Source organism: Felis catus, chromosome F1 (assembly GCF_018350175.1).
Source record: "Felis catus isolate Fca126 chromosome F1, F.catus_Fca126_mat1.0, whole genome shotgun sequence".
Lineage (NCBI taxonomy): Eukaryota > Metazoa > Chordata > Mammalia > Carnivora > Felidae > Felis > Felis catus.
Genome location: NC_058384.1, coordinates 46509009 through 46523371, shown reverse-complemented (window position 1 = coordinate 46523371; position 14363 = coordinate 46509009). Strand labels below are relative to the sequence as shown.

Here is a 14363-nt window from a genome sequence, read left to right as displayed (position 1 = left end):
TGACCAATAGTATATTATTATTATTAATTCAGTCACTAACAAAAATAATGTCCCATAATACATGCATGTTTTAATAATTTTTTAAAGTTTATTTATTTATTTTGACACACAGAGAGAGGAGAGAGAGACAGGGGAGGGGCAGAGAGAGAGGGAGAGAGAGAATCCCATGCAGGCTCTGCACTGTCAGCACAGAGCCCTACGTGGAGCTTGATCTCATGAACTGTGAGAGCATGACCTGAGTCAAAACCAAGAATTGGACGCTTAACCAACTGAGCTACCCAGGTGCCCCAATAATTATTTTTCTTTTCTATGGATTAGTGACTATATATATATATATATATATATATATATATAGTCACTAATCCATATATATATATATATATACATATATATAGTCACTAATCCATATATATATATATATATATATACATACATACACACACATGTATATATACACACACACGTATGTATATACATATATACATATATACATATACATATATATATACATATGTATATATACATATATATATACGTGTGTGTGTGTGTGTGTGTGTGTGTGTGTGTGTGTGTGTGTGTATGGGCTCTGTCTCTCTCTCACAAAAATAAACATTAAAAAATTAAAAAAAATAGAGCTTACAATAGAGAAGAAAAGAACTATTAAAATCCAATGTAACTTTTTTTTTACTTTTAAAGGAGAGGTAAACACATACATAGAAATAAGTCATATGCAGAGTTAGATAACTGAGAAAATAAACTAGGAGGTAATAATTTTATATAATTGTAATTGAAAAAGTTCTAAGTTACTGTGGATCATGAAATAACCTCCAGGGAATAATGCAAGTTTTTAAACAATGAGAGTTAGTTAGTATACATTTGAATGCTATCTCAAGGAATTTTCTTTTAAGTGACTAGATTTTAAGAGATTGTTTTACTCCAACCAAAGAAAGATTATATGCTTATAATTGCCTTGAAATCCAGTGAATCTGTATACAAAGTTTAGATTTGTTAATTTTCACTTTAGGAAATAAACTTTTTGTTATTGTGGATAACACATTTTCGTATGTGTATGTCCTTTTACACATAAACACACACATATAATAAACTGTTCATCAATGTTACTATTTATACATTTTCACATTTATTTCATATTTAAGTGACTTCTAGGCTTAACATAATTTGTAATTCAATGCACGCCATTTTAAATAAATTGGTAAGCCTTCCACTGTTGGTCATAAGGAAGAATCATTCTTCAAACTTACTCTAAAATAATCAGCTTTTAGATAATTAAGACGTCATTTATGTATAGACACACACCCATAAGTACACATAGGTCTATAAGTCATGGTCCAAAGAAGGATTGGGGGTATATGAACTGGAACAACTTCTATTCAAGATAAATGTAGAAAACACGGATACTTTGGTGTTACCATGCTGGGCACACAGAGACAAAGCGTCTAATTATTGAACTGGGAATCAGTGAAAATTAAATGCACCAAGTAGCTTCTGAATTGGGCCTGAGATTGTATAAGGCTTTGTAATGTAATGTGTTATTTGTGAGGAAGATTAATTGCACTCTCGAATCGCATAGTAATTAGATGATATAATGGATTAATAATATTTTTCTGACAAAAACTCTGAAAGCACTTTGAGCTTCATAGGTTCTGTTGAATATCACCACAAAATGCTTAACAACGTGAATGGCTCTATGGCTGGTGCTATTGAATGAACTTGCTTTTAGAAAAATATTGGATATTTTGATTCGGGCAAAAGTGAATATATTTTAAAGAAGCACCCTTATAGATGGTTTAAAATAACATCAGTGACCGAATGTATCTGACCTTTGAATGCCACAAAATGTCATTCTAATCTTGAAGCATAGAATGAAAATAAAGTTTCACTTACCATGGTTTGAAAATGATGCATTTGGTTCTTTGCTTATATATTACCATCAACAGAACACCTAGTAAAAGTCTGTTTTGGTGTTAAACAAAAAGAACCACAATTGCTATTCTTTTAGTATAATGAATGTTAAATATTTTCATTGTATTGGGAGTTATCAAATATTGGATCCAAGGAGAGTATACTGTCATCGCCATTGCCTCATAGAGGTATATATACCATCACGAAATAGATCACTCAATTTTTATATATGTATGGATCATATATTTTGCATTGAACAACATTTTATTTAGTGAGAATAAGAACAAAGAACTGGAAAACAAGGCTTCAGATGAACTTAAAGTGCAGATGATAAAGAGAATAAAGCAAGACAAAACATGCATTGCATTATGTTAGAGGATGTATGAGGATCTTAGACTGTCAGAGAATAAATAATTATATACAGGGGGAATTCACTATAAAAGGAAATAGTTTGAAAATGCTGCAAATTGTTGGATATAAATAGGTAGAAACCAACAAGCGTGTTGTGTGTTGGAGACAAACAAGTACAAGTGTTTAGGGAAAAAATTCAGTGCAAGGCTATTTTAAGAAAAATGGTGCAGAGTATGATTTAATAAAAAAGGTGAAGGGAAAGCAAAGTGAACTTACTACTATACCGATAGTACCTACTGTATCCATAGGAAACCTTAGTACCATAGTAACCATAGTACCTTGGGGATTGTTCTTTACTATCACTAAAATCTTCATGCATCTTCCAAATCCACCCACCTAACATGTAACAGGTTTCCACTATCAGAATTAGGTTCATTACTGAGTTGTGAATCTGTAAATTCTTATTTTACAAGTTGCTCCAGGTTGTGTTTATATTTAAAATGGAATGGCTGTGATTATGAAGAGATTTGTATCATCTCACAAACCCATTGCTTTGTTTTCACGATTTACATTTACTCTATGTCTTTTGTTTTGTTTAGTCTTTGTTTACAAAAATTTCCACAGTGTAACAATTTATACATTCTTATGTACTCACCAATTGGGTATCTGTAAGGCCAGTCTTGTCTTTAGGATAATGTATCATTGTATCTCGCTCATGAATAATAACTTAAACAATTGTAGATAGAAATGGACCATAAGATGTTACAGTAGTAGAGTGAGAAAAGGCACAGAAGTCTGAAAAAGCTACACTTTCCTGGGATTAGGGATTTTGTAAATTATCTATTGCTGTGTAATGAATTACTTCACTACTTAGCAACTTAAACAGCAAATGCTTATTATATTAAAGTTTTTGTGGATCAGAAATCTGGTAATAGTTCAATTGGGTGGTTCAGCCTCAGGTTCTCTGATGAGGTGGCATTTAAGATAGTGGGTTTTCAGTCATGTCAGAGCTTAACTGGGGTTAAAGAATCTGCTTCCTGCTTCACTTCCATGATTGTTGGTAGGGCCGCTTACACAACATGGTAGCTTGCTTCCCTCAGAGCAGGTGATTGAAGAAAGAGAAAGAGAATCCAAGATGGAAGCTATGGTCTTTTTATAATACAATATTGGCAGTGACATACTATAATTTCTGTCAAATACCATTAGTATTTGTGACCATTAGTCACAAAGACTAACTCTGGTACAGTGTCAGAGTGAAGTAAACAAAGATGTGAATAGCAACAGGTGGGAATCATTGGGACCCTTTGGAGACTGGTTGCTATACAGTGCAGAGAATTCTACACAACCAAAGACAATACCCCTTTCCCCTCCCAAGGAAACATTTGGCAACATTTGGAGATAATTTTGGTTGTCAGAACTGAGACTGTTGTCTCTGGTATCTAATGAGGAGGGCCGGAGATGCTGATGGACATCCTATAATACACAGGACTGGCCCCCAAAACTAATTTCTATCCCCACATGTCAATAATGCTGAGGTTATAAAACACTGTTGAGCCAAGCTAGAAAGTATACAGGAGGCTATTAATAAAAATGATTTGTGACATGCAAATTCTCCAAATATTATTTGCATATGATATTCCATGGAAACCAACGAAGTAGATACACAAATAAAACAAGAGAGGAAAAAATACTAAAAATAAATAAAATGATCAGAGAGAAAAAAAAGGTGTTTGTGTCAGGTCTTCTAACCTTCTGACAAATGAACTGAGAAAATATCTTTAAGAGTTGCGTTAAGAACTGCTTTTATATAAACAACAATATACCACTCACAAAGAAATATATTTTCCTGCCATTTTGGTTTTTCTTTCCTCTTTTATCCAATAGTTAAGAATGTTCCCATCAAACCAGGAAGTGGTTTCTGTTTTTCTAATTTTATTAATACTATTTAGATTTATCACTGCCTAGCAGAGATTGCCATCTGCATGTTTCTAAATTATTTTAGAAATTATTTTATTATTTTATTTTAAATTTATTTAGAAAGTTTTCCTTTGTTGTCTAATACGTGCTCAGTTTTATAATTTTATATTATATTAAAAGCATCTTTTGTGTGTTCTTATTCTCTTTAGGATTATTTAATATTTGTTTTAAAACATCCATCAATTTTCTAAACTATCTTCTCAAAGAATCAACTTTGGTGTTGTTATTTCATTCTGTTTAATTTTTGGTTTCTTGTTTCATTAATTTTTGTTTTTTATTGATTTTTTTTCATTAGTTGAATCTCTTATTGTTACTCTAAATTATTTAATTTATAAATTTTTCTCTGTATGTAATTAAACCAGATGTCGGTGTTTGGTTTATGTTCTTTAGACCAAATTGGTTACCATGTTCTTTAAGTCTTCTTCATTTTGAGTATTTTGTAATTTGTTTTTTTTTTTTTTTTCAACGTTTATTTATTTTTGGGACAGAGAGAGACAGAGCATGAACGGGGGAGGGGCAGAGAGAGAGGGAGACACAGAATCGGAAACAGGCTCCAGGCTCTGAGCCATCAGCCCAGAGCCTGACGCGGGGCTGGAACTCCTGGACCGCGAGATCGTGACCTGGCTGAAGTCGGACGCTTAACCGACTGCGCCACCCAGGCACCCCTTTTGTAATTTGTTTTATTTCCAATTACTAAGAGGACACGGTCACTCTTTAATATTATTGTCCTTTTATATAAATTAGAATACTTTATTTATATATGTATTTTTGTTTACTTATTTATTTACATGCATTTTTGTGGTTCAGTTGTTATAAATTTATATTATTAAATTATCCTGATTCAATAAGTATTAATCATAATTTTTTATTAATGTTCTTTGCCTTAATGTTTATTCTTATCTTATGTTAACATAACTTTACCAAATTTCTCTTTGCCTAATTATATTTTCAGTTTGTTTTTTCACAATTTTTATAATCATTATGACTTAGTTGTGTCTTTGAAAAAGATACATTTATGTAGGCGTGAGTATATTTGTATATATACATATATAGATATATATTTAATATGTATTCTTAGAAATATAGATATATGCATATTGTATATATGCAAATTATACTTATATATATTATATATATAATTCTTCTTTTAGTTTATAAGTATATTCTATTTTTCATGTTAATTGATATGTGTTTATTCACTCTCCTAATTTGAACATTCTATTTGTGTTTTCTATGGTATTCTTTTTCTAATTTTTCACTGTTTATTTGAATGATTTTTTTTTCCTGTTTCTTTTTTCCATCTGTTGTTACAAGTGTGAAACACTATTAATGTTACTTAAGAGGATACTTTGCAAAAATTTCTGTGACTGTAGTTTAGAAAATCTATAATTAATCATTTGGATGGTTAAAGAACTCTGGTGTGCTCTATCTCAGATTATCTCTTCTTAGAATCATGTCTATATTAACATCCTATTATTTTTTTCACTGTTTTCATTTCATGTCAGCTTTATAACTACAAGGTTATAGTGAAAATATTTTAATTATTCAACATTTATTTAGAATATCCACTCTCTCTTTGCTTACTTTTCCTTTCACATCTCAGAAATCTCTGTGATAATTTTTTTTCTTAAAATGTGAACTCTAGAATTTCCCATTAGATATTGTATTTTGAATGGGATATATTATTTCTTTGAAAAACTGCTTACTTGCTCTTACCATTGAAAGTTACTTTTGTTGATTGTATAATTAGAGGTTGACAGTAATTTTCTATCAAAAATTTTGTGATATTTAGTAATTTTTTTTGTCTTCCATTGTTGTTAAGAAATCACTTAAATTTGGGATATTCAATTTAGTTAATTTAATTAGATATATCTAATTAGATAAATGGTTAGGCACTCCTAGCTGCCATGATTTTTTCTTTCTTTTCTGTTCTCTATATTTTTGTCTCCTTTTGTAACTTGCTGGTTTTCTAGTACAAACTCAAGTGAGAGAAGTCCTGAAATTAAATATTTTCAGTATCGATGTTGATGTGTCATGCAAAGTGCAAAGGATGAGACAGATTTCCTTTGCCAGAGTTTGGGTGTGCTTTTTTTATGTAGGTTACACTGTATCTATATCTCTGTCTCTATCTTATGTATGTCTGTGTGTCATGTCTCTATCTATCTATCTATCTATCTATCTATCTATCTATCTATCTGTCTACCATTTGTATATTTAGGTTATAGACCTATGTGGATTCAAGCTTTAGAGAGGGAGAGATGGAGATATCAGGAATTTACCCTTAAGGTAAAGGGTTTCACTGTGTACCTAATATCCTTTATTTCATTTTTACACAAATATAAACCCAGATTTCTATTTGTGATGGCAAAGTACCTAAGTAAAAGAGTACATATTTCATCATTCTGTGATATAGTTATTTAAAAAAATGTTCATTTGGTGCTATTATAAGATTTGGGGAATAGCCCTTTCACACTTGGCATACATTTTCTTTCTATTTGGAATACAATTGAAATGCCAGGATTTCAACTAGTCATATTTAGACCTTCTGGAAGGGTACTAAGTATTAAAATACTGATAAACACTAAAGATTGCTTTTGCCTAAGGCTCAGAAGACTACTTATACTGTTATATAATAATTGGTTGATGTCATTTTTTTTTTTCCACCAGAACTTTCCAGATGTTGCTCCCTGTTTTTCTAGTTGGATTTTTTTCTAAAAAGATATGAATGGCAATTTTTATTTTTGTCACCTTCCAAGTAATATGCCTCTTTTTAGGGGGGTTTATAGTAATTTTATTATTTTATGTTTTGATATACTTTTCTTTGTATTTATTCTCCTTGGGTTTCATTGAGCTTTGTGGAAATGTTAATTTATAATTTTATGAAATTGAGAAGTATGGATTCTTTAATTGTCCAACAATTTTCTCTTCTGCTGGGTACTCTTGTTATTCTATTGTAATTATACGTTTTAGACAACTTGATGTTTTTCCTCACATAAATGAAACTATTTATTTTCTTAGCTAATTTTTTCCCTCTATTGTCAGTTTTTTTGTCCTGTCTTAAATTTCACAAACTTTTTCTTCTTTAGTATCTGATTTCCCTTCAGCCTAACTGGTAAATATATCATTTCAGTTATTATATTTTTCAGCTCTAGAAGCTCAAATTGATTTTTTATAATATCTGTTCTCAATATTTTCATGTTTTCATTTTTATCGATTAATATATATTCATAATAGTCCTCTTAGAGTGCTTGTCTGTTGATTCCATAATATTTGCCATTCCACTGCCTATTTTATTAATTAAATTTCTCTTGATTTTCAGTCATATAGACTTCTTCACATGTCCAGTAATTGTGTCAATTGTAGGACCATGTGATTTACATTGTTGAATGTTTTATATAATATATATTTTCTAAATATATGTGTGTGTATATATATGTATATATACACATATATATGTATATAAATTTAAATCATATGTGTGGATTTATTTTTGGTTCTTTTGTGGGGGATTTTGTTGTTGTTGTTTATCACATACTTAATGAACTTACAAATAAGCTGGACTCTTCAAAGTTCTTTAGGGCTGATCTGCAGTTACCTTTGCTCTAAGGCTGCATTAGTCCTATTTTAAGGGTGTAACTTCTCTGGGATTTCTACAAAATTGTCTCTTGTGTTTAAAAATATCTCTTTTCTCTAGGTGATTTGCTCTAGCGTTATGTGAGCATTGAATATTCTTCCACCTATAGCTTTCCTGTGGTTTTACATTCCCTGGTAGATTTTCTTTGACTGGGTTTATGGATTCTTGCCCTTTTCTTAGTATTTATCCTAAGGCAAAAGGAGCCTTTATGCATGTTTTGAAAATTTGAAAATTTGGTCTCTGAGTTTCTTCCTTTTCTTTGGTACTCTGTCATTAAAGTTTCAGCCTCCTCCACTTTCCTAAACTCTGATATACGTGTCCTTAAGTTGGCGAAATTACTGTGATGTTCTTGTGTTTGCCATCCCACAGAAGGTACTGTGTTCGGTAGAGTCTCCTCATGCAGAATGCTCTGATGATATCAGAACTTACTTGATTCTCTTCTGTTAGAGATCACAGTCCAGTGATGCCCCTTATCCAGTGTCTGAAACAATTGCTCGTCCCATGTTTTAGGTGTCTATGGAGGTCGGATATGTCTGGTACCATTTACTCTTTATGGCTGAAACCATGTGATGGTTTTGCAAGTTCTATGTTACATTTTTGCTTTTTTTTTTAAGTTTTAACTCTCAGTTCTCAATTTATGGCCATTCTCTAGTAATATGCTGAAAAATAGGGGCACGTGGGTGGCTCATTCGGTTAAGCATCTGACTTCGGCTCAGGTCATGATCTCACCATTTGTGAGTTGGAGCCCCACATCGGGCTCTGTGCTGACAGCTCGGAGCCTGGAGCCTGCTTTGGATTCTGTGTCTCCCTCTCTCTCTGTCCCACCCCCTACCCCCCTCCCCCCCCACACACATACTGTCTGTCTGTTTCTCTCTCAGAAATAAATAAACATTAATTTTTTTAAATATGCTGAAAAATTGACCCATCTTTGAGGTTTATTAGTATTTGGCTGTTGTACAGCTGTGTGATAGGTCAGGAACAAGTATTGTTCTTTTAATGTTAGTTGTTTTTGCATTTATAAATATAAGTCCTGCTTATTCCTTTTGTTTGATGATTGTTTTTTGAATCATCTGGCATGACAGAAATTATATAGCACTATATATGACTTTGAAGATCGTTGTGGCACAAACACTAAAGAAAGTATTCTCATTAAAGTTTGGAAGGTACTTCCAAGCCATAATCCTAGACATAGGATCTAGACTGTGAAAACCTGCTCCATCATCTATTTGGATCTGCCTTACATAAGCAAGTAGCATTGTCCTTTTAGTTTTGTTACAAATTGCCTAATAATGCCAATTTCTCTAGAATTCATCTTATATCTGGTGTTAAAGATCAACATGTTGGAAAGAACCAAATGTTAAGAACCATCATTAAAAAGATCAAACCTCAGGGGCACCTGGGTGACTCAGTCAGTTAAGCGTTCGACTTTGGATCGGGTATTGATCTTGCGCTCTGTGAGGTTGAGTCCCTGTTGGGCTCTGTGCTGACAGCCCAGTCCCTGGAGCCTGCTTAGGATTCTGTGTCTCCAGTTCTCTCTGCACCCCCCACCCCCTGCTTGCGCTCTGTCACTCTCTCCCTCAAAAATAAATAAACATTAAGAGAAAAATAAATACAAAGTCACCCCCCCAACTCAGCAAAGATACAAATTGCCCAGGGGCGCCTGGGTGGCTCCCTCAGTTGAGCGTTGCACATGATCTCGCGGTCTGTGAGTTCGAGCCCCGCTTCGGGCTCTGTGCTGACAGCTCAGATCCTGGAGCCTGTTTCGGATTCTGTGTCTCCCTCTCTCTCTGTCCCTCCCCGCTCATGCTCTGTCTCTCTCTCTCTGTCAAAAATAAATCAGCATTAAAAAAAATAATAAAAAAATTGTCGGTAAAATAGAGAACAGAAGTGTAAAGGAACACAAAAGCCTGTAGCAGTCCATGGCTCCAGCACAGAAGATTTCCTGCTCCAATGGTTTGGGTTACAGATTAACTTCTATTTTAGAATAAAGATATATAAAATTACAACTTTATGTTCCATATGTATTATTTATAAAACATTTTATGGGAAATGATTCACAAGCCTTTTTTTGTCCTTATGAATATATTCATTATATTTTACCAACTTTGTCCAAATTTCCAAACAATTTAATAGATTCTTTCCATCTTATTTTTGTAGGTATCATAATCTTACACAAGTAGTTTATTTTTCATCATGCAGTATGCTTATACCATGCTTCCAACTTTCTGTTTTAGAATCTTTTATTTTGGAACAGGTGAACACTTTTTGTTTTAGGACAAAATTATTCTCTTTTGTTTCTTTACAAACAAAATCACACTGATGACCCTTGCATACATCTGCTTCTGCCTTTTACGTTCCTTCAGAATGAGCACACATATTTACATAATGCAAATGCACTTACCCATCTTTTTACCTATTAATTTATGGTTATTTTATAATGTATTAAATACAAACAGGGATATTGTAATTATTTTTGTCTGGAATTGAAAATTATTTCTCAGTTAATTCAATGTAGTATTAGTTTGAGGACTTTAAGGATGTTGAGATAACAATTCAAATTAACATTGATTTTCACTTTATAACATTTAAAGAGATTTATAAGATTAGACATTTGAAAAAATCCATTGTGATAATTATATTTAGTTGACATAGTTATATATATTTGTAGTATTAAACAATATATGTGAAAAGTGTTAATTTACTAGAGATCTAGAAAGTTTAAACATGAGAAAAAACTTTAGGCATAGACAAAAAATATTATTGAGCTATAATTAGGGAGAAAGAGAGTTGTTTGCAAACAAATATTATTAACTCACTGTAATTTTCTTAGAGATGGACCTTTTTTTTCCACTCAATTTGTAAGTATCTCTATTGATAGGTCAAGTATTTACAGACATTTAAATCTTGCTTGTACATCCCAAGTATTCTAATCTCCTTCTTTCCAATAATTTTATTATAAGGTCATTAGCTTAAATCACAATTAAGACATTCTTTACAGGTTGATGTTTCAATGAAAAAATTTACCCTAGAGTAATTAAAACATTTAAAATATTAGTAATTACTTTCTGGGAGAATTTATGAAAAATCTTTCCTATGTTAACATTTTTCCATAATGGTAACTGAAATTTATAATTGTGCTTGAAATTATTCCATATAGAAAGATAAATACAAGAATGAGTACATTATCCAGCCAAGAGGAAGTGCAAGTTTATCAGCCAGTGAATCTGTAAGGAATTGACTGGTAGCCAAAAATGGAACATCACTTGAGAATGCCTTGGTACAAGAATCAGCATACTCCCAGAGAGTAGAATATATGGGAACTAGCTCTCTTTCAAAGCAAAATTCTCTTATACAATAAAGAATAGAAACATTTTTGTAAGGTTTTAAAAAGGTTCCTCAGATAGTTTATGCAAATGATACCAATCTCAGGGGAACTTCTTAAATTGGTATTCCTTCAGATGAATTCAGACTGATATATTGGCTCTTTGTCTGTTTTTTGACTTATGAATGTAGTCTGATAGATATATAGTGATGTAGCCAGTAAAGTAGACAGATAGAATGGTTAGTAGCAAAGCAGTGTTCATACAGATATTCAGCTAGGAAAATAAGTATAATTATGATCATCCCACCAAAAAGCCATGGGGATCTTTATTCCTAAGATAAAGTAAATAAATTCAACACTAAAAGTCACAATGGCATATCCAAGGCTTTGACTCAGCATAGAACATGTGATGAATAAATTGGTCTTGGCTAAGCTGAGATTTGCAAACATAAAACCTATTACTGAGTTTATGGTAGAGAGAATCATGGCCAAATCTTGTAGAACTTTCAATTATTTAGAAGCCCACCAGCCAGTTGCCACAAAGTTAAGTTTCTTTAGTGAAGCAATAGAAAATATATACCAAGAGAACTGGGGAGTGTTTCATAAGAAAGGCATTTGGAGAAGAGTACTTCAAGAATTTGATGAACTAGAGTCAGTCACTGAATGGTCTTGGCAGGGTGGATCAGTTTGCATCCTAGGGAACTGCTTGAACACTAAGTGGAATGCATGATGCTGAAGTGTTGATAGACCAGTTTTCCTGTAGTATTCTAGAAACATGGGACTCAGTGTGCTACTTAAATGAGTTTGAATTTAAGCATTTGTCTTACATTTCAGGCTAACTTTTTTTTAAGTCGTAGTATATTTTGCAAGTTTTGATTGTTTCTGTATCAATTCTTATGTGTTTTATCCAACATTCTTATGCATTATGTAGTATAAGTTTCTTTCTTTTTCAGTATATGTCATGTCAAATATTGCTGGAAATGGAAATGTCACATTATTTTGAAAATGACAAAAGAAAAAAATTAAATATATGAAAACTTTGCATTTATCTTTACTATCATGAAGTTCCCTGGTGACTGCTTTTAGGTGTATCCTCTTTCCTTACATCAAGGCATACTTGGATAAGTAGGATTGTTAATATCAACCAAAGGTAGATCATTTTGAAGTAAACATAACACTGAACATCCAGCATCCCTGATGCTAGAAAGGTTATTCCGTATTGCATGGTGTCAGTGATTTTGCATATTTTTGAAAACTGTCTTGCTGTGCATTCAACCTAAAAATTGTTCTATTCTTGCCTAGGTTCAATCCAGAATAATATATATTTTCTACTTGAAAAGAGCATAGAGAGAGAAGTCATTATCAGATGTGGATAGGAAATGATTTTCTAGAACACATTTTCAAGAAAAGTAAAATTTACTGCATGAAACTATTCAATGTTTAATAGTTGTATAATAATTGGAAAATATACATAAATCTGAAATTTTATATTTTAGGTAAAGGTAATAACAATTTTCTATTCTTGGAATATCCATTCTATTAAAACTTGAGTCATTTGGACAACAGATTACATTTGCATTCAGAATTTTGGTGGTCATTAAAAGTATATTCTGTGACTGTCATCAATTATAGCAGATGATTATTTCTTTTTGAAGTGATCCAAATGACAGTTCTGATAGAGAGCTAAGAGGAAGGGACTTGATGGATTTATATCTGTGTGCGTGTGTTTGTGTGTGTGCGTGGGTGTGTGTGTGTGTCGAGTATTTGCACATTACATAAGACTGAGAAGGAAGTTCCCTTGGCTAATACCATCTGATCATTTGTGAGGTAGATGCTTGTCACAAGCCCCATTATTCTGTCTATAAATGACATGGAAATGCTAAGCAGATAGTTATGATATGCACTTATAATAATAAATAAAAAACAAAACCAAACTTAACTAATGTCCCAATTCAATTTACGATATGCTTGATATAATTGAAATCCATGCACATCAAAAATTCAGATATGTATTTGTAACTCTGCATTTCTCTAAGAAATATACTAGGGAATAAGCTATAATTTATTCATTAGAACATAAGAGAAACAATTGAAAGTAGAGTCATTTATTGTTTTTAGGATTATGCTTTTATGTTTATTTCTTGAAAATGTTTTATTACCTATAACACAAAATAAACACCGGACTTACAAATAGAAAATATTAGAATCAACAATAATGAACTTCCCAATAATTAAAAAGGCACTTTAAAATTAACACACGATGAACTTAAACATGTGTGTGACAGATTCATGTTTTATTAAACTTGGGTGCACCAAAGAAACACAAAAATTTGAATTGAAGTTGCACACACACCAAAAAAGAGAGAAAGCCCATAATGAGAACCTGTACTGGGAGAGATAAGCTCAAATATGGAGGGGAAAACAGTCTGGATTCCTTTGAAGACTTGTTTCTCTTCAGTTTCTAATTGACACTCTGAGGTACATTTCACCAAACTGACTAATGTGCTATAGAACAGAAAGTAAAAGTGCCAAATAAATTTTTCCTGATTATGTCAAAATTAAAAATAGCATTTTAAAAAACTGCCCTATGTGTCTGCCAGTTGCAAAATGTCAGCTTCAATACGGCACATTGGATAAAAAAAAAGAGAAAACAATGGCACAAAGCAATGGCTTGACAAACGGGAAAAATAACTATTTGATATAAAAATGCTGTTGCTCATTTTTAAAATACACGGCATCATCCATCCAGTATTGTTACCTACAATCTAATTTTCAGTGTCTCTATTAAATTTCTGAAGTTAACATGTGAAATGTATATTCTTAAAGGCAGGTATAATAATTATACTTAATACCTCCATGGTTATTTAAAACATCATTCAAGCTGTTTGTAATAAGGTTTGGTGATCATTTAGTTTGCATTCGTTAAATGATGTAGAGGTTGACAAGAGAGACTGATTTTAGCTTTGTGATTCTTATATATCCAAATCAGAGAAGTTAAATCAGTAACTGAGATGATTTATCATACCACAATGATTTCACAGACGTATTTTGTAGAAAATATATGCTATTATTAATGCACATTGTGTTTTTATTATATATGGCCAAGTTATAAATGACATTTAATACGTTTGATTAAATGTAACGTTTAAGACGTTA

General features: G+C 32.1%; 1 long non-coding RNA gene across 2 annotated transcripts in view; it reads left to right on the top strand.

The window, feature by feature from the left end:
• LOC111558377 overlaps positions 1-14363 on the top strand; it is a 540126-nt gene that overhangs the window by 295240 nt on the left and 230523 nt on the right. The gene's annotated exons all lie outside the window — the stretch shown is intronic.